The sequence below is a fragment of the Anser brachyrhynchus genome (assembly GCF_964034855.1).
Source record: "Anser brachyrhynchus genome assembly, chromosome: 1".
Taxonomy (NCBI): Eukaryota; Metazoa; Chordata; class Aves; order Anseriformes; family Anatidae; genus Anser; species Anser brachyrhynchus.
Window position 1 is genome coordinate 66,942,635 of NC_137694.1, and position 27,655 is coordinate 66,970,289.

General features: G+C 39.4%; 1 long non-coding RNA gene across 1 annotated transcript; it reads left to right on the plus strand.

Moving 5' to 3' along the window:
• Positions 1–596: 596 nt before the first annotated feature.
• On the plus strand, positions 597–26,206 carry LOC308198394. Its single transcript, XR_013953882.1, has 3 exons — positions 597–768; positions 24,136–24,188; positions 25,624–26,206. It is a non-coding gene; the product is annotated as an uncharacterized lncRNA (long non-coding RNA).
• Positions 26,207–27,655: the final 1,449 nt, after the last annotated feature.

Genomic DNA, 27,655 nt, shown 5'->3' on the forward strand with positions numbered 1-27,655 from the left:
AATATGAACCAAAAGTTTCTTGTTTTTAAATCCTGGAGATGCTCTATTGCAGCAACGTGCCATGTGCCAAAGGGAGAATTTGACCTGTGTTTTGTGTGTTTGTATTGAACCATAGTAACTGACCAAGCTGGTGAGGCCTAAGTAACTTATGACTGTATATCATCCTGGGCTCTCCGAGGGGAACATGATGGTGAGGATTTCCAGGGAGGCTGGCATGGCTCAGCTCGGAGTGTCTTGCTGGTGATTTGCACCAAGGAATCATTTCACCTTTTTGGAAGGGAACTTTGCTTCTGAAAACTGATTTTAAAATACTTTCATTTTAAAAGGGCTTTTGAGAATTTACAGGGAGAAGATACTGTGATTGCTATCCAAACATTCACAGCTGGGGTAACAACTAAAACTGGTTCAGCTGGCTCAAACTGCATGAAAAACAGAATAATAATTGCCAATATTTTCTGACGCTAGTACTTGAAAATTGATCTGGTGTCCAGAGGTGTTGAGTGACCCCTGATCCAGGATTTTCCGCCATTCAGGCCCAGGTCTTATAGGTGCATACCACATTTTTTGAAGATGCTAGTGGCTGTTCATATATTTTGTTGAATCCTTTCTAGGTCCTTTCTGATTTACTGGAGATGTACATGATTCCCCTGGGGGGCTGTGGTGCATAAAGTACTCTTATGTTGTATGTAACCCAGTCTGGCTTCCAGTCACCTTGATGGTACCAAATACTTGCACCAGTGAAATAAAGTGATTTATTTGTGGAACAAGGTAAGCATGAAATCTGGTATAGGAAATCTGGCTCTTTCAGTAGTGGTGGGAAATGGAAAGAAATAAATGCTGGCACTTTCTCATTAATGCAATTACCATATGCCATTAAACATGTACCGATACATTTGAGTCTTACTTTTCATTAGGCATATGCATTCATTAGTGCAGTCATCATAAAATAAACAGGGGAGTGTCCAGTACGGGGAAAATTTGAGAGAACAAGAGCTCACATTATACAAAGCCATGATGATAAATGTCTCCTGTGGCATAATTCTAACTCTTACCATCTGTGATTCCCTGTTGCTATAGCAACTTAAAGTAAATATTAAAAATAGTCCGAAACCAGGAAAAGCACAGCGGGGAATGTCTATCCTGAAAGAAAACAAGCCCTCAATGTGACCAAGCAATGGTAGGAAAAAGGGCTGATGAGAACTTCAGGAGTTTTAGTTGAGAGTTTTCAATATGCAGGGGTGGGTGGGAGAAGGATCCCAAAACAATATTTATAAGCAGTTTAGCTGTGCTACCAAAATATTATCAGATGCTCAGTGCTGTACTTGTCATCTGTTTCCAACTTTGAGCTTGAGAAGTAATTTTGCTTTAACTGTTAGGAGATTTGTGTGTATACATATAAAAAAAATTTACATTTTTGACAGATGTGTTTTTGATTTTTTTTTTTGTTGAGCTAGGGAGGAATGAAGAGCTTTTGTGAGGCAGTTTTTGAGTTATGAGCATTGCAGCGTTCATTAAATGATGCCATTCAAATAGTATTACAGCTGAGTGTTCGGGCCAAAGAGAAGGCTTAAAAGGAAAGCTGCACTTTTATACCAGGCCAGCACAGGAGCTGCTTCCAGTGGCTCCTTGCTGGAAATTACAGGAGCTGAGAGCAATACAACAAGAAAAACCAACCAGGAGAAAAAAAAAGGCAAGAAAGGATGAAAGACTGAATGTGGTGGAAGGGACACAAAGAACCACTTAAATTATTTAAAGTGTTGGAAAATGTTTGAATGCTTGAAGAACACAGGAGCTTTGCTCTTTTATCATTAAATTAACTGGGGAAGCTTTACCTAAAGAAATCTATGTGTGAAGAAAATTTTGCATGGAAAGGAGCCCTACTCAGGGGAATTGCTAACTGCTCTGGGTGTGTCCTTGCTTTAGCTTAATTGCAATGAAGATTTGTTTAGCTTCCTTGGTGAGCGTTTCTACTCCTGTGTGTTTTCTAAGGTTCCCTTTCATTCTTTTGGCAGTCACTTCAAGAGCAATTTATGATAAGAGATGAAGAAATAAAGATGTGCTAATAGCCAGTAGGTGGGGAACCTAGGTATAGTTGCTGCTGCTGCATAACATCCTGCAAAGTTCTGTACGCAGTGTGTGCGCCATGGCCAACTTGTGTAAGATTTCCTTTAAGCTTGCAAACCAACACAGCCTGGATATACAAAACAGCCTGGGAATCCAGGTGCTGTTAGCTCAAATTAAGGGTCTGTGGCTGGAGTCAAGGTGAAAGACCAGAAGAAGACAAGTCTGAAGGTTTTTTGTCTTTAAAGCTGGTCTGAAAGGCATTTTTTTTGTCTCTGGCCTCGTTTGTGCTAAGACAATGATAATGCAAGCTCTAAAAGGCAACCAAATGTGTATGCTTTTTTAAGGAAAGCTCTGACATATTAGAACTATAATTTTTAGGGAGAAATCACATGAGTTCCAGTTACAGCTACTGTATGGCTGAGTTTTCATAGACGTGTCTTCTCTCATTCTCATTTTCTTTCATTCTTAGCCTTTTCAGAAACCTCTATGTAATCAGAGTTTTCTATATTTGGCCAGATTTGCTGAGGGGTGCTGTCCTCAGCCTGTTGTATATCTGGAAATCGTGGACACTTCTATGGCACAAAACCAGGCTGACTGCACAGTTTCTGTGCAATGAGTCAGCTGCTCTGGAAGTATTGAGCTATTGGCTGTGTTAAAGGTAGCTGTGTGTGTGCAACAAGTCTGAAACACCTCTAAAACATCAGGTTCACCCCAAAACCACCCGTATGAGGCACCTGGGGTAAGTCCAAAGCTTATTACTTGGCTGTGTGTTCTCTCTGCTCAGCTGACTGAGAGAAATGTGGCATCGTGTGTTGCAGTGTTAGGATCTGGGAGTCTCTCTCTAAGTCTTGTTGGGATCTGGAAGAGACCCAGACCACTTTCTCCTCACTGACGCAGATTTTTCCAGGCTTGCTGCCCTTGTCCTGGGTAAGGATCCCGGGGAGAGCCCCTGGGATGCTTTTCCTGAGGCCTCTGTTTTGAGTGATGATATGGGGAACCAATGTATTGACCTATTAGGATGTCCTAAAATACAGTTTGAGCCTTTATCCTGACACTGGTGCGTGTCCATGGTGGACTCTCACACCAATAACAATTCCTCAAATTCCATCTGACTCTTCCAGCCAATAAAATAGCTTATCCAAAGCTTCAGATATTCAGTTGCAGATATTCATTGTGCAAAAGGCCTACATAGCCATTAGAAGATGTTGTGCAGCTTTGTGAGCCTTGAACCTGCTGTTTTTCTTATACTCCCCCACTTCTGTCTGCCTTGTTCTTGGGGAATCCATGCTCGCAATGAAGTGCTTTCTGGCATGCTGCAGGAAGGAAGGGTTTTCCAGAAGTCCTGGGAACAAGCCAATTGCTTGGAAGTCCTGCTGGAAACACTGCTTGGAAGGTGCATAGAAAATAATAAAACTTTCATGTATCTGTTCAAAATAGGCCATTATTCAATAGTATGTCTAGTTGGATGCGGTGGAGATGCATACATAAGCATGCCTGGTTTGACTGTATTCACTGTGTATATTACTTAGCACAGACCGTGTACTTGGCTGTCTCCTGTTATTACTGAAGATAAAATGTTTCCTGCTTTGAGGGATTTACACCCAAGATGGACACTTCAGGAAGATGGAAGATCCAGCAGCAGCCCGAGGTGGAAGAGTTCACTTTAGGAAGTTTATCTCTTTCATGATGGTGATGACATCCTTTACTTGAAGGAACAGGATTTATGCTGATGTACTTTGGCTTTTATGTCAATCTTATGTATTACATTAGACAGTCCCTCCTGGAAAGGCTTGAAATCTCAGATACATTAAGATATCTGATCTCTCTGCTTCCAAAAAATACGTGTTGTCAAAAGAAAACAATAAGCTGGTGGAAAGCAGAGTGTACAAAAGGCCTGATACACTTCATCTGGATTTAGTGGCATCTGTATATAAGTAGTTGACTTTATTTTGACTCAAATAGCAGCATAACTGAAATCAGCAGTCAGAAGCGTGTATTCTCTATGCATCTAGAGAATTCAAATTGCTTTATGGGGGAATTGATAGCCTTGCAATTACCTATTTCTGTCTTTGCAATCCTCTATATTGGTATGGTGGCAAACATTAAATAACCTTATTGCAGATGTGGGAGGCGAGCTACGGGAAATCTTACTGTGTTTAAAGTTTTGCTGTAAAATTGTAGTTCTTTGGAAACTTTACAGAAGTTTACAGAACTTTCAAATATCTGGTTCCTGGAGCTGTGCCTTCTCTTTAGTACAGCTGAATTCTCAGATTGTCCAGAATTTTGCATGAAGCCTAACACCAGTTAGCTCTGAACTGGTGCAGTCCCCTTAATGAAAAGTCCTCATTGTGTCTTGTCACAGCCCAGGGCTTTACAACACTGATCCCTGTATGTTTTCAAGCAAACCTGAGCCTTGTTTTGCATGAATTGAAGTTTAATCTGGAGCCAATTTAAACCTATATAGTTTTGAATTTGGACTACAAGGAATACATGGGTTTGTGTGTATTTGAAAAAACTCATACAGACCTTAGTTTTTCTGAATGAATTTTGTTTTGCAGCTAGGAACCATATAATGTTGTCTTTCCTCTGTGCTAGAGTTGTATTACTAAATTGAAACTGAAAGATGTAAATAACTACTTACAAGTTCCAAAAGGCACTTCCTTCCTTATTCCACCCCCTTAACTTTCCATCTTGTACAGACTGCAATAGTTTCCATGCTCACTGTTCAAGATCCCATGAATCTGGAGAGCTCATGGTGACTATCATTTTATTTTGCTGAGTACTTTAAAAGTTGTAATGAGACCGTGTGGTAATGTTAATAGGGCCTCCTGGTTATTCTCACAGTACTTGTAAAATTACTTGGTGTCATGACTTCATAGCCAGATGACTGTATAAAATTAGGAATACTCTTAACGCCTGTTCTCAGTTATATATATATTTTTAATATACTAGTGCCATGAAGGTACAATCACTTTATCAGGGAGATAACCAAGAGCTTTTAAAATGCTGATGAATACCATGCCAAGTCTTTTCTGTGTTCAATAATACAGCTCAAGGCATAATGCACTTGACACATGAGAAGATCCTTTTTGCTTGCAGATGATTGATGTGCCAACCTTTCATTCTGCTTCTAAAATGCTTGTGGAAAAAAATCATTACAGGCCTTTCAAAAATTTTGAATCACTTGAAGTAATTAGGATCTAAATGTTTTATCAATTAAAGTTCATGAAAGTTAAATGTCTTCTCCTGCAGGATACTGTTAAGGGCCTTGTGGAATTAACTTTTCTGCTCAGAAAATGCTGATCACCTTACCTATTGCCGCCTTCTGGTCTGTAATAATTAGTGTTATATATAAGTAGCTTTCCTGTTGCATTTCATTTTTTATTAATCAAGAGGGAGGGAAGGAAATGAAATGCTAGCATGGCTTTCATCAAAAATGGTTCTTTGTTTTTACAGATGTTTACTACTTGCAGAACTTGATACTATTATACTGTCTTCCTGGTCCGTTTTAGATAGCTTGGGTGAGGCACACTCTAATTATTCATGAACTACAGCACTAAAGCATGCACTTATAATAAATGTTCTCTTTCTAGCTTATAATATTTCTTTCCTGTAAGGCCTCTCTAGTCCTTCCTTCCACCATCAGCTTTAATCTCTTTTGCCTTAAAAACAAAAAAGGAAATGCAATGAATGTGACTTACAGCACTGAAATAATCATGCTTCAAAGGCTAGACTTTTCCAAAATTTGGTTTAATATTTCCATGCACAGGCTAATATTTATCCATATAGAAAGAAGTAACTGCATGATCTTGGATATCCTTGAGTACCAGCAGGGGAAGGGATACTTCTTGGGCCTTATTTCCAGGAGCCATGGCTGTAACCCTCTAGAAATCTAGATTCTCTAGAGTCTGACAAAGGCTTGTTGGTTAATAGTTGAGAAACTGCTTTCCATAATAACTTGTCAGACATTAACTCACTTGGAAAATGTGATGACTGATTCTTTCAAGTGCTTGATTGATATGAGGCACGTGGCACGAAAGCCAGGTACCACATCTGTCTCTCAGGACTAAAATGCAGTGTCTTGCTGTGACTTCCATTGGCAGTGGTTCAGGGTTGAGCAGTTTCTGCTCAATATATAAAATCGAATATATAAAATCATGCATATATACGTATGTAGTTATATACAATCAGAGGCAAATGTAATATATGATCCAAGTAACATGCTGCTCTAGTTTAGCCCAATTGTAAAAGGCTACTGAAGTTGATAGAATTCTTTTGTAGTTCTTCGGTTCATCTTAGGGTGACCATTTGGTGCCACAGCATCACTAGAAGCCTCAGGTAAATAAAGATTTGTCTGTTACTGGTTAGAGTTGAACACCTTGTAGGTAGTGGTAGAGGTTATTCTTAGAAGTAATGGCTGTGTGCCTTGATGCACACTTGCAAACGGGTCTGTGCATGTGCAGCGTGAATTTCTTGGACCAGTAGATCCTTCACAGGTCCCTGGTGAGAATGGGGTTGCCAGCATTGCCAGACCCAGAAGTGATGGCACTGAGTGTCTAGCATCAGACCTACTGGGGGTGGGCATTGTGACCCCGCATGTCACAGTCACCCAGCATTTGCACAGTGGTCTTTTGCCTGGAAACCCTATGGGTCACTGCTCCTTGCCAAGTCAACAGATAGTCTCACAGAATCCCTCTAATAATTAACTGGGACTTGTCTGTACTGTGAGCAGGAGGAATGTAGTTTTTGAATAGAAACTTCTGTACCTGTTTGCATCCCTCCGTGGACTACATGATTGCAGGTAGGCCAGAGGGAAACAGTATTCTCACAGCATTAACTTCTTTGGGAGGTGCTACATGCCCAGGCCTCAACAGCAGCTGTAGATGTGCTTGGCATCTTGATGGTGTAGAGAGGCCCAGGTTTTTCTTTCCATGAGAAATAACTTCATAGTAAATGGGTTAGGGTTCACATTTCCATAAGTTATTAATTTCAAAGTGAATAATCTCTTAAAAAAAAAAAAAAAAAAAGAAAAAGAAACAAAAAACACAACTAAGTTTTTCGATGTTAGCAACATGCAGTCATAACTGAGGCTAAGTACGTTTGCCAAAGGTCACAACAGCTCTCTGCTAAATAGTAGTAGTCATATTTCACCATAATCTTTGGTTGATGTTAATGGTACCAAAGAATTACTGTGCAAAAATAAATGCCTTGGACAAAAATTTCTTAACAAGGCAAAGGATACAAATGGTATTTATAAATGTCTGACCTTTCTTCATCTGAAATCCCAGATAGTGTACTTAATCATGATGTTCTATTCTGAGGTACAAAAATATGTAGCTTCTGGCCCATATATCTGAAATACAGGCTGGAAGAAAACTGTTTCATAAGCTCAAGGTTTCTGCTAATTGATACCTTGGCAACCTGGTGATGATTATCAACGCCATGAAAAACTGACAAATGATATCTTCTACCTATGTAACTGTTTAGGTTAAGACATCTGCAAATATTCTGAAGCTGCTCCCTCAAAAGACCTCCCTCTACTGTGTTGAATTAAAATTCAGCTGTCAAGGGTATGTGAGAAGCTGCAGAATATTTTACTACTACTTTGTGCCCATAGGTTATATTCTATGCCAAATCATGCAGCAATACTTCTATATAGCATATATAGTAATTAAATATGGAACCCAAGGCTTACGTTTGGCCTTAGGGGGTTTAATTCTGTTGATTGTAGTGTTGGTGAGAAAACTAACTCTGTAATTTAGGCAGAGATCTGATGTCCCCTACAGTATTTGAGTATTTAAATACGAGATTTTGGGAGAAGTCCATTTCTAATATTCACACTAATTTATCATTTTAATTGACATACTTGGAGCCCAGTACAATTGTAGGTTAAACAAAAGGAAAGCAGGATATTAAAAGATCTGATGGGCTGCATCCAAGTTTTGTGTGTGTCTTTCTCTACTGGCTTTCATGGAATGTGGCCCACTGTAGAAATAGTTCTTGAATTCTTTTCCTTGGAAACACTGACCAAAATTAATATGCCCCTAAAGTGAAACAGACTTGGGAAACAAAACAAAACTGAGCCTCTTATAATTGTCCAGGCCAAAGGAAGTACAGAAGCTAAACAAATACTGTAAGAATGTAAGAGAATATTTATGCTTTTGGTTTTAATACCTTAAAGTATGAATAACAGAGATAAGGTAATAGTGGTCTATCTGCTAATTAGAACAATGTTGGAGTCATGCTGAAAATGGAAATTTTAAATGTTCAGAGCCTTACTGGTATTTAGACAGTGCGTATTTGAAAGAGGTGATTTTTAGAGTGGTCCTAAAGATGCTTGCATCTGTACTGTGGATCTGGAGTTCACTCTTGTTGAGCAGGTTTCCTCAGAGCTCCAGTGAGTTCAGAGTGCAGCCATGAGTAGCAAGAATATAAGGTCTTTAGGGCTTGAATCAAAATAGAAAAAGCCGGTGGGGTATACTTCTGGTGGGATGAAGTCACCTATGTACCTTAGGCCCATCTACGGATCTATTAATGCCCTTTTAAATGTGCTTGCTACCCAGTTTGGTAACTCTTTGTCACTTTGTCACTCTTTGAGTGTCACATCCTAGAGTAGGAGAATAAAGAAATAAGGAGGGTATTGAGGTGTCTCTCAAGTTGAAGTAACAGCCCTAAATAAAACAAGTGTAAAAATGCACAGAGAAATAGGTTCTCTTTTGGGATCTCAGCACATTCACCTTTCATTGGGATGGAATTATCCCTTAGGAGGAAAATGCCATTCACTATCTGAATTCATGTGGAATTGTTTCCACTGTGCAAGTATACAGTGATGTGACTTTGTAGTGACGTGACTTTTTGCAGAGTCATGCAATTGGCAATTGTCAGGATACAAAAACAGGACCCTGGAAGTTGTCCTGAAAAGCATCATGCAAAATAATTTGTCTTTATGTATTAACTGTGGTGATTCAATTGATGTTGAATCTCTGCTTGTGGGCTGATTTTTGCCACTTTTTCTAGCTGAAATTTTTCTTGGTAAAATGTTATTGTGGGGAATAGCCACTATTCAAGCTGAGAATAATTTTACCGTTGACTTAAATGGTGCCAGTTTATGTTTAAATGTACTGTGCTTAATCCTTCAGGAAGACAATGTTTTCTGTAAAAACAAACAAACAAACAAACAAAAAAACAGTTAAAATCACTTTTTCTATGGAAAAGTACTGTTCTGGGTGGACTGTGATAGCAAGTACTGAAAAACTATTTGACTAGTTTTCTATCTGAGGAGCAAAATAGCTTTGAGAAACCTACTTTTTAGAATATGTCAATGGGCATTTACACAGATTATTTGTTTTTTGAACTTGAATGTTCACCTGTGTAGGTGAATCCAGTTTCTACTTCTTAGTGAAGGCCTGAAAATGTTTGTTCTGGACTCCTATCCAGTTATGATTTGCAGGGAAAGGTACAAAGTCCAGAAGTTTTTTTTGAACAGGTGGAGGTCCCACAGGTACACAAGCCCCTGGTAAGTAATGAGCACTGAGAGCTCTCAGTACACTCTACCATTGAAACGGAGTTGGAAATATTTTTCTGGACAAAGACCAAAAATCCTGAGGGTTTAAGTCAAGGAAAATCCCTCTTACCTTGCAAGTAACTTGCAGGAATAAATGTAAAGCCAGGTCTGTCTTAGATCACTCTAGCTACTTAATGCAGTACACTGTTCCTAGGAAGAGGAACATATTATCCGTTCCTTCACTGTATACATTCCAGAAAAATGTTTGTTTGAATTTATTTATAGACACTTCTGTGGTGCTCACCATCGCAGTATCATTTTATTGCTCTTAGGGCGTTCATGCCTTTAATGGAAAAGGACAGATGTTTTGCCTCAGTTTTGCAAGTGAGGGCACATCACTGAAATTCAGGTCACTGAAATAAAATGTTACTCTAAAATTCTTTTCTTTTAAAGTGTATCTGCTGCTTTGCAGCAGTTTTGGCAAGCTTCTCAAAAAATGAATTAAATTGTGATAAAATTCTGCTATTCATAGTTTTCATGATTTGAAACACTGTTTCTCTAGGCATTTCTTCTGTTTAAGAGCACATATGATGGGGAGTTATCTGCCTGAAAAACTTTAATTCCCTTAGTGGCCTGCTTGTCTCTCAAAATGCTGATGGAAATGGAAATAATTTTCACAAGAAGATTGTTTTGAAAGTTAAATGCAGGGGAAAAAAAAAGATTCTTAATTGTAGACTTTCAACTGACGTCATGAAAACAGTACTGAGATCTAAAGTTCTCACTTAGAATTTGATTGGTGCCAACTGTCCCTGCAGTCCCTCACAATCCTAGGATGTACTACTAGCTTTTTATTAGTTGGGGTACTGGGCAGTGCCTCATGAGAAGCCTGGGTCTGTTGAAAAACTCTTTCAGGGAGTGAGATTGAAGTGTTTGTCCTAGAAGTCTTGAGAAGCAACATCCTCACATTTCTGAAGGGATTTTTTTTTTCAAATGAAATCTATTTTGGACTATTTTGGTGCAAAAAGTTACCAGTTCTCAATGAAAAACATGATTTTCATGGAAAAGCCTTGCCATAAGCCCATTTTTCCTATACCAGTTTTTCTAACTGGAATTTTTTTAGCCCAAGAAAAAATATGAAACCCGAAGTCCTAATTCTGCTGCTACTGATTTGCTGTTTAAAATCAAGAATTTAGTTTCTTTTCTGGCCCACTGACTGGGGGGGGGGGGGGGGGGGGGGTGAGGGGAAGTGGTATAGAGATTTAACCCCTGATAGAACTTTGTATGCTTAAAATATTATACATATTTTTTTATGTTATTGTCTCTATTTGCTAATCCTTTGGGCCAAAATTATATATGGAGTATGATCCAAAAATGCGAACAGGAAGCTCACTTAGAAAAAACATTGTAACTAAAGTCTTTCATCTATATTATTAATACATCATGGGTGGTCTCTGAAAATTTAAAGGCAAGCTGAAAGCTTTGACTCTCATAAAACATGTACAATGAGTATGTCTTCTGGTATATGTTTTATAAAGTTTTTGCCAGTTTTGAAAATGTTGCAACTTGCAATAGAGCCTGAAGCTAGAAAGAATGTGCTAAGTAAAGAATACAGTGGAAATTCAGAGAAACTCACAGGAGAAGAAATCTGATCTTGGAGAGCTTTTTGGTAATCCATTCTGAGAAGATGTATGAATACTCAAAGCTATATTTGATAGAAATCCTAAAGTGAAATTCCACTGAGCAAAGAACAGGAAGAACTGATAGGAGAAGAAACTTTTTTGTCACTTGCTGACCAAGTTTGTGTTGGTTCTGCTGAGCTGTTGTGGGGACGCTTTGTGACTGGGGAGGAGATACTGCAGAGAGAGGTGGTCCTCCAGGAGCAAGGGATGGGAGAACTGGTTGCTCTGTTGAAAAGTAGCTGGTATGACAAAACTGCAGACAATATCTTCATAGGTTTTACTCTTGAGTAGATTTATTGTTTCCATTTTTTAATAAGGATGCTCAATTTTCCTGAAAATCAACTTGTTTAATTTTTATCCTTCTGTTGCCATAAGAGAGATTTCAGGGGAACCTGGTTAGCCATAGGGGACTCTCTTAATGTGGGCAGGTGGACTTTGGAGTCCTGAGACCTTGAAGTGCCAGGCATGAGGAAGACTTGACAAATCTAGACCTGTGACCTAATAGGTGACAGTGGGGAGATTGCTTGTGACTGTTAAACATGCACACTGTTGGCTTATGCTGGGAATAAACTTTACTAATCACTAATGGAGATATTCTGTTTATAACCCTGAGCATGTTTTTTGTACTGATTATCATTTAGCCCCAGCTTTGGAATTTTGACATAAATGAAAAATAAGTTCCACAGATATAATGAAAAATTGTTCCCTTCCACGTGCTTCTTGCAATGCCATACCAGGGGGAAATCCCTTCTGAAGGCAGAAGAGTTTTTGTCCAGGTATTATGAGGAATTTGTCCATTATTTAGTTATCAATGAGCAGGTTATACAAAAGAGTTGACTTATGTTATAATAATGCTGTAAGCACAGAAGACAATTACGTTATAGTTAAAGAATAGCCTCTCTGTAAAATTGGTGATATTGGTTATAAAGATTAGACTTTGGAGCCAGATGTTACTGATGCTATTTCATTCCAGTTGGTTGGATGACTGTAAGAGTCTTGAGTCTGATGTATTGACCATTGAATTTTAACTTCAGTGGCTTCAATGGAACAGAAGCTTCTTGCTGTATGAGAAACTTTCTTGCCATCCTAAGAGTTGCTTAATTTTGGCATACAGATGTCCCCCACCACTAAAGAAAAACTCCCTGTTTGATGCTGACTGCATTCTTCTACGGAAGGAGAACAAGAGTGTTCCTGGCTAGAGTGGTAGTCCTGATTATCAAAGGTTCCCATGTATTCCTTTCCCTGTCTGCAAACTGGTGTTATGATTCTCGGTTCTTCATAAACTCACCAGAAATGGGCCATCTGAAACTATTTGGATAGCAGACATCAAACTTAGAGGAAGCAGCCTTGGTCAGTAGGTAATACTCTGTTCCTAACTCAGAACTAAATATCTCAGTAGTTGTTGGGAGTCAGATCAATTCAGGCTGTTAGGGGATACGGTACTGTAGAAACAGTCTGGATGAGTTATAAAACTGAGATTACATAGCTCTGCCAGAGCAAAGTGTTAAAATGTCTCAAAAGGAGAAAATTCCAGCTCACTGACTTAAGGTCTACCTAACTAAAACTATAACTGCGTCTTTCTCCTTGTGCTCTGTACGCAATTGTTTGGTGCTGTCTTACTAAAATACTTTTTATTTGCTCAATGTTGTCTGCTTCAGTGGTAACTGATGTGATTCCTGTACATGTCTGAAACTCCTTGAAACTCACTATGAGAGTTTCGCATGTAATCTAAAATTAATTTAGATCACGGTTTTATGTATGTTTTCACTTCAGGAGGTAACCTCTTCTTTGTCATTGCAAAAACTCAAATTCAGACTTGATTTCTTTTCAGCTGGATCTGAACAGTGGCTTTTTTCCAGGTCCTCCTTAGCATCTTCTCTGCTAAGAGACAGTGATGTGCCATATTATGTGCATTATAGATACACTTCAGTGATTATCTCCTCTTGGAGTGCTTGTAGAGACCTCAACCAAGGAAGTCAACTGTAAGATAGGCAAATGGCTAGCAGTTTTACTGAGACAACCAGCTCATTTCGCTGATTTCACATAGGTCATCAAATGACTTTCAAAGCACCCACTGCCTTGGACTGGTTTTGAACTGTGTTGGTTTAGGGTGGAAATATTCCATATCCCACTACTAATCCTCTGAACCAGCTGGCTTTCCCTACTCCTCCCCGCCTTCCTGGTCATCATTTTTAAGGAAAATCAATTAAATACAGAAACTCAGCTTTGTGTTCTTTCACTTAGGTCCCCAGCATTCTGTGTTATGTCAGGGAACCTGTATAGAGTCTAGGAAAATGCAAAATCAAGAGACTGAAGATGTGAAGGTTGCTTTTCTTTCTAAACTGCAGTGAAAATAATGTTTAACTAGTAAAAATGTCTGAATGTTACATGCTAATTAGACTTTATCAGTGCTGCTTCAGTTCTGTTGTTCCTATCCAGACGTGCTGGGCTTTTTGGCTTCAAGGATTTCTTGGTTTTGTTTTTCATTTTTGTTAGTGTAGAAAGAATTGTGCTCTGCAGCTGACTGTGTGTAAAGCAAGATGTTAGCTCCCTTTGAATCTCATAGGGAGCATTTTCATCTGATGAGTCAGGAGCAATAAAAACTTGTCAAAGGATGTGGATGTCTATTCTTTGAGTGTAGTCTCAGTAAGATTGACAGTCAGGGTATTTTTGATGAAAATAAAATTGCTGAAGAATTATTTAATGGTTGGGCTAAGATTCCTAGTGCTGACAAGTTCTTGCTGCGTTCAGCAGCGTTCAGTGTTGTCCTACCTCTTCAGCCCAGAATGTTGCCATGTACTTGCAGAAACGCCAGTGGTGATTTCACTTCAGAGGTTATTCGTGGTTGTAATCTTTCCAGAGATGATCAGATTTCTGACAATACATACATGTGTATATTGAGTTTGAATGCTAATTCAGCCTTTTCTTCCTAATAAAGATCATGAAGCTGGCACTTAAAGTTATTTCAATATTTTGGGTAGCTACATCCTTGAATATGGAGGTAGAAGAGGAACTGCAGAAGTGTAGAACAATATTATGGCAACTTGACATACTGTCTGGAAAACATGTCTGGAAAGCCTGTGGGTTTCCTTTTTACTCATGCCTCTGAATGGATCTCCTTTATTGCAATGCCAATAAATAATTTAAGCCATTTATATTAGACATTTGTGATCCTATCCATTAGGCTAGCTTTTTCTTTGTTATGCTGGTAGATGTTTGCTTTTTATCTGAGATTTCTATGATGGCTAGAATTACTCTGCAACTATTAGTCTTCATTGGATGGATGCCCTGTGCCTTACCAACGCTTTTCTAACACCTGAGTAGAGCGCCCATAAGAGTCATGATCTTTAATGGAAGAGATGTGTGGTCTCATTGCCATGATACAGAAGTTAGGAAAGTGGTAGCTTGTTTTCAGATCTACTAAAGACTTTAAGAGTAGTCTTTAAGCTCTTTCTTTATCTGAAGCTCTGTACTTGCAAAAATGGTTATAGGATCTTGACCTCAAGTGAATAGGAAATGTTTCTGGAAAGAGACTTGCAAACTGTTCAAGAACACTCCCTTGTGAGAATCTCTTCTGGAATTTCTATCAGTGCAAAATACAAACTGTAGTACTACTGATTTTGAAAAAAAAATATATTCATAAATATATTCATCTTCCAGAATTTTGTTGCAACTATTTTTATACTTTTCCATTTGGTAACCTCTTAGATCAAGTGATAACAGTATCATCCCAAACATCAGGGCTTTTTGGTAGCTTGTTTTGTGAAAGTCCAACAGCAATGTTTCTGTACCACTGTCTTTCCCACCATCTTTCTTTAGCAGATAATAAATGGTGGGGTTGTTCTAATTGTTTTTAACTTACCTAAAGCACAAATTCCGCCTGCATCTAAAGCAAAATCTCACTGTCCAATAAATGGTCTAATTTATGACAGATTTTATATTTCTATCCAAACTACAATTTTACTGTTTTCCTCTCCTTCATACAGTGGAGCAATGCATGCGTCTCTTATTTGTCTGTATATATCTATCACGTTTGTTTCTGTTCTATTTGTCATAGTTGTTGTCTCTGAAAACACTGGGAAAATCTATTCTGGGTCTGGAATGATGAGGAAAGAGGAACTTTATTTGCTCTTCTGGGTGAGAGACAATGCATCAAAGTCGTGTTGTGACAATAAAAATGTGTTAGAATTCCCGGTGGCTCTAGCGATGTCTAAATATAGCTTAAAAGCCTATGCAAGATTTGTGGTGAGCTAATTAAAGACAGTATGGTGGAAAGAGCTAAAAAGCTGCCAATTCCAACTAGAAGAAGGTTATCTCGGCATTTACAGTGTTCCTTAGTACTCCCATTTACCCTGTAACAATTGCTGCAATTAGGGAATTATTTGAATTCCTAAAGACTTCCTTTAGGGCCTGACCTCCCTAAGCTTTGTGTAAGTGGATGGATCCTGGCACTTCACACAGCTTCCCTGATGTCCACAGGCTTACTGACAGTTCAACATAAGTCCATTGCCATTTTCTCACTGGTTGGGCAAGTTCTGAGAGAGTGTTGCTGTGCTATCCTGACTTAAATGTGATTTTATATTCTCATAGAGAATCTCTTGTCTATTATACCTTTTAGATGTGTTGAAGTACAAATGTGCAATTTTCCTTCCAGCAAGCTCCTATCTAGAATATTTTCCTTGTTGTTTCTGTTAAGCACTTAGATCTTTATTTTTCACTGAGCAGTACAGTAGCAAAATGTGATCAGATCTGTGTCTTGGTAAATTGATTGCTGCAGTGCATTTGGATTTGAAGGAGGGGATATGAATGCAACTGTGATCCACCAGAGTCTTTCAAAGACTCTTTGAAAGACTTTTCAAAGACTGAACACAAAGATTTTGAATCTCTAGTCAGCTTCTGTCATGGCATCAATGTATGGAAACTTTACAGCTACCTTCAAGAGCAGAAACCTCCAAGTTTCCTTTGACTTTCATGGTTAAGTGCAGTAAGATATGTTTAGGGTAGATATATGTATATATACATATATGTATTTAGATTTTTGGATAGCTGCTGAAATATTAAAGCCAGAATACCTAAGGATAGTAATTCTCTATTCGGGGCAATACGTGAATGAAAGAATAAATTAGGTAGGAATGAGAGGTCATATTTCTATGCAGAGCTTCTCTGGTCACTACATCGGCTTCCATGGGCAAACAACAGACTTTTCTCACTCTGCAATTTCAGGTTTTTCTTGCATGTGATCAGAGTAGGAGGGAGCCACTTCCAGCTAGCTTTGTGAGGAGGCAGTGGGAAAAACTCCAGCCTGGCTTTAAGAAAGCATGCTGTAGTTCTGTCAGTTGTCAGCAGCTTCCTTTCCTCTGATACCTACCCCACTCAGTCCTAGAAAGCCTTTTCCTGAATACCTGATAGTCTGTTCTCTTTCAAGCAAATGCAAATGTTGTCAGAAGCACTGGAAAGGAGTTGATCCTGTCTGTTGCCCTGATGGTCTGTTGGGTAAATGAAGGGAGTTCCTCTGAAGTCACTGTGGCTTTGCTGATTTACATGCAAATAATTTGTTGACATATTTTCAGACTATTTCCACGTTGTGTCTGGAAATTAGAGTGATTAATGTCTCATATTTTCTGTTGATACGTGCTGACTTGACCTCTTCTGTTTGTTCTAGTTCTGCTAATCTACCCCCTGGAAGACTAAGTCATTGTAATAATTTCCTTTTCCTCTTTATTTCTCAGCTATAGCAATCAACAACAGCAAGGACATCTTTGTTAGGACTATGAAATGTTTTAGCCCCAGTCTTTTCTTTTTTGTTTTTCCAGAAGGTGCCGATTCTTGTTGCTTCTTGTCTTGTTTCCTCTTCCCCACTTGTTTTACACCTGCCAAATCCCACTTCGCATTACTGTCATGAAAAAGCAGAAAACATGCCTGTCCTCAAAATTACCAGTGTCTGCCTCCTCCATTTGATTGAGAAACTAAGGGCTTTCAGAATGCTGAAATGAATGGTGATTTTTTCAATGATGTTTGATTTCACTGGATAGCCCAGGTGCAATTGCTTGGCATGATATTCATCATGCTTAACTTTAGTGCCCAAAGAAGTGTCCCGGCTGACTTTTCTGTTCCTCTTAAGTCTGTGGAGAATGGTACTTCCAGAGGAGGTTTGTATCCCGTAGTAGGCTAAATCATCCTCAGGAGATGTCTTTCACTTAAGACAGAAAATCTAGGACCTCCCTCATCCCATGGGAGAGGGGAGAGAAAAGGGCATATGCCTGGGATTTCACAGGGTGGAAAAATCCTGTGAGAGCTCTTGCAATTGGAAATGAGTTAAAGGTCATAGGGAGGATCAGAATGCCCAGAGCATTCTGCTTTCCAGTATTGAAGTACCAAGCTGAAGCGCTTCATAATTTGGGGGAACATCTTTGTAAGATTTCCCTGAATACAAGAACTTATACTGCTCTGCACGTAGTCTTGCTTATAATAAAGATAAATGCAGGGGGAAATCACTCTGACTATACTCCGAAGTTATGGCATGTTATGGGTGCTGAATACTTGAGTCTCCCTGGTCTCCTTTGAGAGACAGAAGGATTGCTGGCTCTCATGGCTACAGGGTGTTACTGTGCTTAGAGCATGCAGTGTGAATAATTGTGGGAAATTAGGAACAAAGAGCATTTGAACTTCTGATAAGCAGCTCAGCTATGCACCAAAATGTAAACATTTGGCAAAACTGTCTGGCACACAGTTCATATTTCAAAAGTTGAGTTACAATTTCTAAAAAGCTTAAGAGCTTTGTTCTCCAGTTCTTCCAACATCCTAAATGAATCTGTAAGGAATGGATTCCCTCTTCTAAAAAATTAGAAAAAACTTTGGAGCTTTTACTTTCATCTTTACTACAGTGAAGTGTTGGGATGTGTGAAACAAATGGAAATATACACAGGTTAATGCTTACCATCTTGGCTGAAGACAATTTCCATAAAAAATTAAAATTAAGGTAAATATTAACTGTCCAGGATCACTGGTCCTTATTCAAGTAAAACCACATGTAAAACAATTTTACTAAGGTACACATGCATCGAGTCCTTGCTGTACTTCACTTGCAGAGATGGAGAAATATCTACTCCATGTTTGGACGAAAAACTACAACACATTGGTTATGAGATATCAGTTATTTTCTACATGAGGAAGCACTAACAACTAAACAAAACAACCACGTAAAACAATCACGTCTGACTCTAGTGCATGGCAATTAGGAAAGTATATACAGGAAAGATGGGGCAAATAAGCGTAGGCAGCTTCAGCTCTGTCAGCACAAGGGATCTGCCACCTTCTGCAGGGCAGTGAGATGCAATAACTTTGAGCTGGGCTCATTTCTCTGTCTGTCTAACCTGAAACGCAAGGAAGAGACCTGAGGAGGAAATTTTGCGTGTGAATAGTGAATTTCCTTTTGCTATTTTCTTCAAATGATAGGAGATATCAGTTTGACTTTGGTCCTGGGGTACCAAGAGCTTCCATAAATCTGCAAAATTGAACAGATACATAGAAGAATCTATATGAGGACTATATTTTGCTGCATTTTTTGGTCGTAGTTATGGGTTGGAATTCAGGGGAAATATTACCGATATGAATAAAAGGCAGTGAAAACACAATGCAGCCTTATTTCTCCACTGATCTGGAAAGAACAGCATGAGACACAGAGGGCTGCAGTCTAAATCTTCAGTGTATGCAAGCTGAAACTGATGTGTAAAAGCCTACGTGTGCCTGAAACTTCCACCCCTGCTAAGATGTGCCTCTTTTATTTTATTTTTATTTTTTATTTTTTAATTTTTTTTTTGGAAAATCTAGTAGGATCCTCTTGTGCTACAGATCCTTCTACTGGTGCTTAAATCTTTGAAGGGTCTGCCCAGTGTAACTGAGATACAGAAGCAGATATCCACAAATAAGTCTAGATGATTGAAGTGCTTATTTTTTCCTACTAGATACTTTCTTTTTGTCACAAACTTTCAATGTTTTGTGTAGAAGAGATTCAGAATAATAGCATATAGATGCTCTTGTACAGGTCATTATGTGCAATAAAAAAAAAACTTTCTCCTCTAAATTGCTCTCTTGTTTGGGAAGTAGTTGTAAGTGGAACCCCAAATATTTAGCCAGTCCCAACTTATCAGCTCAGCAGCAGTGTCCTCTGACCACAGCCCGGGCTCACGTTGTGGGACTGGCTACAGAAGCAAATTCCAAAAAATTAGTTTAGCATGTCAGTTCACCGTAGACTTCCAGACTTTGGGGGGAGGAATGAATGCAGGCACAGTTCTTGTTCAGACCACGTGGATTCAAGACTGCCCTCTGATTTACACATATGCTGTGCTCAGGGGAGCTGTGCAGGTGTATGTGAAGGCAGAAACCAGGCATGTTCGTGTTTGTTTTAAAAGCAGTGCAGATCTGGACTGTGCAGCCAGATCTGTGCTGCTCAGCCACGTGCTTTATGTCCAACCAGTAGCTAACTTCATACCTGAGGCTAGATTACAGAATATGTTGTTAGTTCAAAGTGCCTTTGTACTGCTGCCAAACAAGGAACAGGCTTGTTGCTTATTCTTCAAATCAAAAATATATTGTAAAAAGCAACATAACATGGAATTAGGGTTGCATGGTTTAAACATTAAACAGCAGAAGCAAAAGGAAAGATTTCTGCAGCAGTGTTAGCCCCAAGCCAGGCTATTTCTATTACTGTTTTTCCAGCTAGACATGCGGATTACTACTTGCACTTGTTCTTGATGAAATCAGCAGTGACATTTTTGTGTGGTGGCGGGCAAATGAAGTCCTAAAATGGGCTAGTATGATCCAGTGCCAGCTTGTGACTGCAAACCTCACCAGTGCATCTGGTTTAAATCATAAAATGAGGAGTACTCTGTATGACTGGACACATTGGCCACAGCTTGGTTTCCTTACGTGGACCAGACAGAAGGATAATGCCTTAATTGTAATGTCTTAATGACTGTGAGCCTGAAGAATGTGTGCAGGTCTGGAAGCTACAGAAACTGATTTTTAAGTAGAGAGAGAATTTGGAGGTATTGAAGCATGGTAAGCATGGCTCCTTGTTAACGATAGCTGCATCTTGAGCCCATGTCTGTCTGCTCTTGATTTTTGAGCCAGATAGATGGGCTGACTCTGGCAACTAGTTTGATTTGATCCTGGCAAAAGCTAGGCTGGTTGGAAGAATCAACATCTGATTGTTCTTATGGACTTTTCCTGGGTGTGAACAACTGAACTTCAGGGCTTCCAGAGAATTGAATTGTGCTTATATATGTTAAAAGAGCTGTCAGTGTCTCAGGTTGTGTTAAGTATGTTGGGCTTTTATCAGTGAATATCTGGACTTGCTATGAATTATTTAACATGCTTCTGAGATGTATGGTCTGTAAATTGGTTTAAGAAGCTTGAGTTTGCAAATTGTTGATCTACCCCCAAGCCACTGCAGACAGTTAAGTATGCAGTCCTATAGATTGGCAGCCCTGTAGCTGCAGCTGAAATGGTCTTGAAAGCTGGTCAAGAAGAGCAAGAGCAAATAGCTACACTTGGCAAACACAGTCAAAGGCTTCACTTCACTCTTATTTGCGGATCTTATTCCAGGCTCTATGGGTCTGACAAACTCACAATTTAAAATTCCTGATTAACAGTCCAAGAAATCTTATTCTCTTCTCATTCTGCTCCACACTGCTTTATTTTTACTTGGAACAGATCTTTGTCCCCTGGGGAGGAAAAAGAAAAAAAAAACACTCTGGAAGAGTGATGGTTGTTCAGTTTGTGCAGTAGCTGCTGGCTTAGGGGCTAGTACTGCAAGACTCCTATGTGGGCAATGTAAATGCCTTCAGATAGTCAGCAGGCGTATCGTGGGCTTCACAGCTGCCCAGAGCAGCCCATGGTAGGAGTGGGTCTTTCTATCAAAAGTAAAACTCTTCTTCTAAAGCCTGGAGCTTCTCTGTGAAACCACTGTAAGATCATTTTCATGTGGTCCAAACATCTTCCCCTCATCATGTAGTGTATCTACCTCATCTGGTAGCATGAGACAAATGCATAACATGGAAACTTAAACAGCTAAGAGTGAGCAAAGTTAAGCTACTAAAAGTAGGGTGTCCTGTAATGGAAAATGTTATAGAGGTTGAAATAGATGTGGAGCTGCCACTGGTATGTAGAACTTTAAAGCCATGTGTGGCTTGTCCTTCTCTGCTACCTTGCACAAACTATTTGCCCCTGAGGTATTTTTACATGAAATCTTAAACTAAAAGTAGAAGTGTTACTAGCTGGTTTTAAAAGAAATCAGTATAAGTATATGTATCTTAATTGGGACCTTCCAGACTTTATGCTGAGCAAGAAATACTTCATACTCAGATTCAGACAAAGGATATCTTTTTTTTTTTTTTTTTTGGTGGAGCAGTATGTAAATGGCAGCTCTGATTCCCTGACTTTGTTCAGTCAGTACAATTACTCTCAAAGTCTCAGGATGGTCTCAATCCTTTTCGCCTCCAGAAATGTGCTAGACTTCACATGGCCCATTTTTCTGGACTAGCAATCTGCATTTTTTAACCTCTTTAGCTCTTGCCTATGAACTGCAAAAAAGAAGTGGGGAGGCAAAAGAGAAATAGTCCAGGGCTTAGGAACCTCTCAGACCCTTTCTGCCTTCCCCTCAGCAGCTCCACTGCTGGATGATGTGTTGAGGGAGACAATGGCAAAGGAGCAGCTATTAGGGAGGGAGAAGAGCTCCTGAGGTAGAGCAGAGGGGCTGAGTATTTTATTTGGCAGGGAACTCAAAGAGGCTGTCAGCTGCCCTGACAGCCTGTCAGCTTCTCTTTCTCCTCTCCACCACAGAAGATGACAATGTCTCTACAAAGTGCCACAATGGCCACTTCTTCAGTTCAGTTCCTTCTTGGAGTATTTATACTTTCTTTGAAGACTCTTAAAGATTCCATTACTCTTCCAATTATGAAATGAAGAAGACAAGGGGCAAAGGACTTAAACCTTTTAAGCAATTACTTCCACATTGTGATATTGTCCATAACTGAAATGAAAATTGAAGCCAGAGATTAAGATCCCAGCAATTGGTTTGATATGAAAAAGGGGAAAAAGCCTGTAAGATTTCATTGCTGCTTTTGTACTAATCCTTCTTGCCAGAATGCAAACCTCCCCAAAATCTACAAGAATGAAAGGATATAGACGTGTTCGAATGGTTACAACAGCAAGCAGGTTTTTCACAGAAGCTGGAAGTGCAATATAAATTGAAGAAGAGTAAGAACAATGACCCACTTTAGCTAAAATGCACAAATTATAGGAGTGAGAAATACAGACAGTGCTTAATATCAAAGCTTTCCTAATTTTTGACCACTGCACTGGGCAAGTGTGGCTTTTGTCCTCTGCCACTCTGTCTCTCTTGGGCTGAGCTCATCCCCTGAGTTCAGTGGAGTTTGAATTCCCTTTGTGGGTCTCACACCCCTATTGGTATGCTTCCTCTCTTAGATGGCTATTCTTCTCTATGTTATATATTCAAGGTAGTAAAGGAAGTCCAATACTTGATTCTTTGATGCAGTGGGTAGCTGTGAAAGAGCTAGCAATGTCGGTATTAAAAGAAATAAGAAGAAATAACATCTAATTTTATTAATGGGATACATTCAAAATAATTAAAATAAATGATTTAGTTTCTGCAAAGTTAGATGGAAGCTGCATTTGGCTTCTTTTCTTTGCAACCTCAAAGTACAGAAACCTTATTTCCAGTTATAGAAGTCCAGAGGATGGGTCTCTGTAAGTCCCAGATGCTGCCCTGGAGAAACTTAGATTCATAGAGGAGTCCTGCAAGCTCTGTGGTGTGCAACTATCACCTCTGTGCACAGTGGGGAGCGTTGTTGGGGCCTGTGTTGAATATAAACAGGCCTGAGTGTGACAGAGGAGGAACAAGGGCAGTGAGGATGAAAAATAGTGTCTCGGACACAATAAAATTGAAGGTGTTTAGAGAGCTGATCTTTGCCTTTACTGGGCAGAATGCACCTTCCTTCTCTGTAAAAGGCAAACAGAGTTTCGGTGTGGCCAATGTCTGTGTGGGAGACCACCTGAAAAGTCCAGTAAATCACACTCACTCATCAAAGTGAGTTTCAGAATGAGTCAGCTTGCAAATCTGCATTTGCTGTTGATTTAACAGGAGGAGGATATTGTATCTAGAGAATTAATCTGTGTATTCTTAGTTGTCATGTTTGCGTGCATGTTTTATAAGAAGGGAGTTAAAACTGAAAGTAATCTCAGGAGACTCCCTGCACAGGGGGTCAGGGGAGACAAAAATCTAGCTTTCCCTTTGCTGAGGAATATTCTACACCTTCAGAAGAGGGAATATAAATATCTTAAAACAACAGGGAAAGAGTTCAGCCAGTTCCTCAGAGTTATAAAATCCTTCATCACTCACTACTGTCCCACTTGATTTACAGTGACTAAGGTGGGCCAGCCACACTCAAGCACTACGATAGCCAAATACATAACAATAAAAAGCTAAAAAAGTCATAAAAGTTTTACACAGAGGATGTGACCAGCATAAACAGCTCACAACATGTGTCTAACTCACAGAATAGGTGTCTGGGGCTGAGTGATCAGCATCTGCGGAGCAAGAAAATAGCTATTGTTTAAAAAAAAAATAAATCATACGCTACACTACACAATCTAAATGCATAATAGTTCTGACCCTGGTGCCCCCCTCTGGTTTTGTGCTGGGTTCCAGCAGCAGATAACAATTTTGCACCAAAAACTTTGGAGCGTTTCCATTTTGGCAAAAGATGCTGTTTGGGGGAGACAAGCTGTGTTGCTACAGTACTGGGATGTGGGAGAGACTGGCTCAAGTCTCTGCTCCTCTGCTTCAGGACACGTTTTTTCTTGCAGGCTTCTCAAAGCTCATTAGAGCAGGGACTGGACTCGGCTCGTCTACACTGCAGGTCAGTACTGGGAGATATTTTCTTCTGCTGTCGCAGAGAGGAAACCCAACAACATTAAATTGAAAATACCAATTTAAGCTTTGCTGAGTGAAGTGGTATGAGAATTGCCCTTTTGTGCACATTCCCACTGAAATATATCTCTAGCAAGCCTTCACCCCTTGGACACCCCTTGTAATGAAATAACTGTCAGTATGTTTGGGGAGCAGATAGACCTTTATGAGGGAATTAACATATAATGTTGGAGTAGTGGGGTTTACTTGGCTGAGCAAAGCCTGCTGGCTGGAGGATCTGCTGCTATTGTCTAGGCAGAAAATTTTGGTGGAAGTGTTTTTGTGAGCAAGTGGACTTTGCCTAGGCATGTGGTCTGAGGTACTTGGCACCTCGCTGAGGACTGCAGTGATCAAGGAAATGCACCTTGGGCATAGCACTTCCTACATCTTTGTCTACAGTGCTGTGTTATTGCTGTCCTAGGTCTGGTTTGGGCTGAAAGGATCTGTCAGGTGTTTGCTGTATCCAGAGAAAACCTGAAACAGAGAAGAAGCAGAAGTATACAATTTTAAGGGGTTTAGGTAAAGGCTCTGCACCTCTGGCAAAAGAGACAGAGTAGTTTAGTAGTGATGAAGTCAGGAATGAAATATTTTAATGAGTAGAGCTCAAGTGTTTTAAAAAGGAGAGGATCTGGAAGTTGTCTGGTTTGATTTATTCCTATTGTATATGAGGTATAAAATATGCTATATTTGTCAGCATTTTCTTGTATCTACTGGCGACCCTATACAATGCCACACTATTGCTAGTTAGCTCTCATTAATTGAACTACAGCCTTAATGGACCTCTTCCATTGATGAGGATGCACATTTAGCTGTTATACTGAGCTTCAGCAGCCCATTGACCTTTAAACTTGTTGGTCCTGGGTGTGATGTTCAGTTTAGTCGGGTCATGTGTGTGCATGGCCTTTCAGCAAGTTTTTGGGTTTTAGGATCTGTGGCTCCCTTCTGGGAAGCTATGGCTCTGTGTAGTTTCCTCAGATTTTGTACAACCTCATATTTATTCTTTGTTCACTCTCTGTATCTCTACTTTTGATCTTTCTTTTGGACTATCATTTGTCCTGGGGGGACTTCATGATGAATGGTGAAAGCAAGAAACATGGGTATTTTGCAAAGAAGCTTTCAAACCTCACGCATGCTGTATTCAGGGTCACAACTCTCAAGGGAAGCAGAAAATAGCAAGCACTGCTTTTCAAGCTTAGGTTCATTTTTCCTCCCATTGCTTGACTGTCTCCTGTAGAGAATCTGGGCTCCTTCTTTTCCTCCCTCTCCATCCTGATTTCTGATAGATTATGCTCTTTCATGTAGTGGTTTCTCTTCCAACAGCTATTATAAGACTTTTTTTTTTTTTTTTTCTCCTCTTGTCTCCCCTGGGGATTTATCATGCTTAGCCTGCACCTCTTCCTTTGAAGCTTTGCCGTTACTGAGTCAAGGGCCAGCAGATTCCTTGGGGTGGAAACAGAAGGACAACAGCTCTTGACAGCAGTGGTTGCTCTGTCAAGACCTAATGACTGAGCCATCTACACCCATCATCTACCCTCAAATAAGTCCCAATGTACACATTAACTCCTGTGCTTGTGCTGCATGCATGAGAGTAATATGATGGACAGAAGACCGTTTACTATCAGTGGGCTAGATGTCTTCCATAGCTGTAGCAGATTTTGTGAATATCTTTTTCATCCATGGACCATCTGGTCATTATATATGCAAACTTAATATCCCTGGCTGCCATACAAGCTAAACAAAGATTAGGAATGTTTCCTGTTGGTGGGAACCCTGATGCTCCTGTCTCCATAGGATGGTTGTTTGGGAATATTTACAGGCTATAAAGCCAGGGAAGGTAACAAAGAAGGATGAATGCTAACTCAGTCTAGAGAGTATATCTCTGGGTGTGCAGATGCATACAACCATGGTGTACAGTTTGGGCAAGTTTTTTCCAAGAAACAAGTGAACCGAAAACAATTCCTGTGATGTTTTCTGGAAAGCAGTACTGTACATTAATTCCCACCGTTGTTTAGAAATAAGGAATGGGTAAATCTGCACATTATAACAGATGCGGGTAAGGCATTGCTGCGGTCATGTACCAAAGTCATTACTGAGTCAAAATACCATCTCATTCCTCGGCTATATACCAGGCCTGCCAGCTGTGTGCATACATAAGGGCTGCCCAGAGTTTGGATCTGAGTTTGTAGCAGTGAGGCAGAAAAGGGTGCTTAAAAAAGGTGTCCGGCTTTAAACTGGGAGGACTTGATGAAGCTGAGTGGAAGCCAAGCAGCATTGGAAATTGGAGTGGTTGTTATTAGGGAACATTGTGAGAAAGTACTGTTTTTCAATACTTTTTTGATACTAATTTTAGTCAGAGGGAATAAAATATAGTGAAAAGGAACAGTCCTATAACAGCGTAAAAATCAATGTAACAAGCCCAAGAAAATCTAATGATGCCAGGAAATACAGAGATGGATGACTGAACTATTCAAGTACCTGGATGAGCCTAAGAAACTATTTTTTGCCCTTATACATTCCTGCATTTAATATTCATGCATCATAGTTAAACAGAAGAAAGAAGCAGAAATCTTATGAGTTTCTTTGAGATTTCCTATAGGTTTCACACAGAAAATTTTAAGAGGAGAACATGATTTTTGATAAAAGTAGAATTAATGTAAAGACCATGGAAGGTGGACATTCTTAAAATATCTGTTATTAAAATGATTTTTTTTTTCTATTCAGGAAAAGGCCTCTCTGGCTTTGCCTTGTAACTGAGGGAAGCACAGCCATCTGGGTTGTTTTTGTTTTGTTTGTCTGTTTTCACCAGTCTCTCATATGATATATTCTGAAAGCTGCCAAACCCTCTCAAATCTTGGGTGGCCTGTGCCTGAAACAATAAGCCGTCCAATTTCCCATACTGTTGAACTATGTAGCCACCAATATATTTTTTTTCCTGATTGAATTTGGACAAAGATTGTAAAAATCTTCTCTCCCTTGGAAAAAATGATTCAAAACATCTTTTGCTAATCTTTCTGAGTATACGAAGCCCATGTCCATAAGCCAGAACTAGTACCACGTGACTCTTATAATCAATCATAATGAAGCTGGAAGATAAGTTGAAAAAGCAATTGAGAAATTGGTCACTGTACCAAAACTCTTAAGCTAAACATTTTTTTCTAGAAATTAGTACTTGCTTCTTCACATATCTTTTGTGATTTCAAAAAGAGGCTGTATTAGTAAATAATGAATGATTACTACAGAAGTTAAGATTTTTTTTTTTTTTAATTTCAGTAACTTTTTTTTACATATTTCTTAAATTTCATGGGAAAGTATTTCACAGGAATCAATTTTGTCATTTTGACTAAACATTATTGAAGAGATTTTGAAAGCAAGTGAAACACATTCTGGTATTTATTATTTAACTTTAAGAAGAAGTTC